The 1742-nt window shown below is 53.8% G+C and overlaps 1 protein-coding gene across 1 annotated transcript in view; it reads right to left on the bottom strand.

The window, feature by feature from the left end:
- Positions 1-1019, bottom strand: part of LOC103377670 (galactosylgalactosylxylosylprotein 3-beta-glucuronosyltransferase 1) — a 65964-nt gene extending 64945 nt beyond the window's left edge. The window contains exon 1 of the mRNA XM_008308555.3: positions 330-1019. The gene's annotated coding sequence lies outside the window, so the exon portion shown is untranslated. The remainder of the gene's footprint in view (positions 1-329) is intronic.
- Between the last annotated feature and the right edge of the window lie 723 nt (positions 1020-1742).

Genomic DNA, 1742 nt, shown 5'->3' on the forward strand with positions numbered 1-1742 from the left:
CTAGGCCCCCTCAGACAGCCCGCCCCCCCCCCACCCCCCCCCCCCCCAACCCCTTTATTCGCCTCCCCCCATCTGTGCCTCCCTGCAGCATGAAACATGCACGGATTTCTGCCTCTCACTTCCACTGCTGTGCACGCAGCAACACTGGGACAAAGATGGCAATCTCCCCTCTGGTGCTCCGAACCTGATCAGCATGGAAATGGGTCCATCTGTGTCAGTGCCCCCCCCCCCACCCCACTCCCCCTCAGCTCTCAGTATGACCCTGCTGACCAGAGCAGGTGCTCAGAGGTGGCGATGATGGGAATAAAGTGTGATTCCATGATTCCTACCTCAGTCAGACACTTCACTTCCAGACTGTATTCCCAGCGCATGCGGCAGAAACAACTCTCATTCATTCATTGTGGAAATCCAGTGTTTGTCCCTGCTGCGTGTCGGTGGGTGACTGAGGGTCGGCGTTCACAGCATCTCCTGCCGTAATTCTGCAGCTGAAAGCCGCCAACATGCCTTAGATCAAGTGGGAAAATGTGATTTTCAAAAAAAGAAAAAAAAAAAAGAAAAAGCGAAACCGTGGGCTTCAGTTTCCTCCCATCTCTGTGTTGCAGGCGCGCGGGTGGGCAGACGTCAGTCAGCGACGTGTGTGTTTGTTCTCTTTAGATTTCTCGGCTCTTTTTTTTTTCTTTCTTTCCTCCACTCTTCCTTTTTGCCTCCGACGCCTCCTCGTCCTCTTCGTCTATCTTCGTATCCGCTCGTCCGTCTCTAATCCTCTCCCGTCTGCCGAGCTCGGTGAACGCGGCAGCTCCGTGACGCGTGAGGGCAGCTCCAGGCGCACAGAGACGTCTGTGACTGAGCTTCTGTTGGAGGGGGTGGGGGGGGGCGACTAAAGTAGCCTCTGAGATGGGACTGAGACCGTGCTCCCCCTCCTCCCATCCAAAGATGGGCTTTCTGATGGCATGTACCACTGGAGCTCGGAGCAGGGTGGGCTGCAGCACTTAGAGCCGAGAGGGGGGTGAGGAGAGAGAGAGAGAGAGAGGGAGAGAGAGAGAGGGAGGCAGGGAGGGAGGGAGTGAGGGAGAGGAGGATGAGGGGAATTTGCTCAGAAACTGGCTAATGAGAATAGAAGAGGGTGAGGGGATGGACGTGGGGGGAGTTCAGGGACGTAATGTGTGTTTTTGAAAATAATGAGTCCGTTTTTGACCCAAAAGTCTTGGTTTCCAGCACTGGGACTTGAACGTTCCGGAACTGGCACACACACACACACACACACACACACAGTGCACAGGCTCGGGTCTGTGTCTTTTTCCTGCTCTTGGCAGATGCTTCCATGACCTCACAATTCCTGCATTCCTGATGAAGATGCACACGGACAGGACAGCGTCGGAGTCACAGATGAAGCGCCCCCTCCAGCACAACGACACACACTGTCTGCGGGGGTACACAGCAGTAATTGGGGTACTAAATAAACAAACACAAGCATTTACTTCATTTTCAAAACCATAAGTTGTTTGGGTTTTTTGTTGTTTTTTTTGCTGCTGTACCGTTGGCCATCACCACAGTCGACTCTGGAGCCAAATCCACGACATCTTTTCCACACCAATACAGCTAAAAAGTCCTGCGTTTAATTTCAGGCGTCACTGAGTAAATAGGCTGTCTGTTGTGGAAGTGAGACAGCGTCTGGGGTGGCATCTAAAAAAAACACCCTCAGCCTCAGCCTCAGCCTCAGCCTCAGGCCCCGCAGCCACCCC

Source organism: Cynoglossus semilaevis, chromosome 4 (assembly GCF_000523025.1).
Source record: "Cynoglossus semilaevis isolate Cse_v1.0 chromosome 4, Cse_v1.0, whole genome shotgun sequence".
NCBI lineage: Eukaryota > Metazoa > Chordata > Actinopteri > Pleuronectiformes > Cynoglossidae > Cynoglossus > Cynoglossus semilaevis.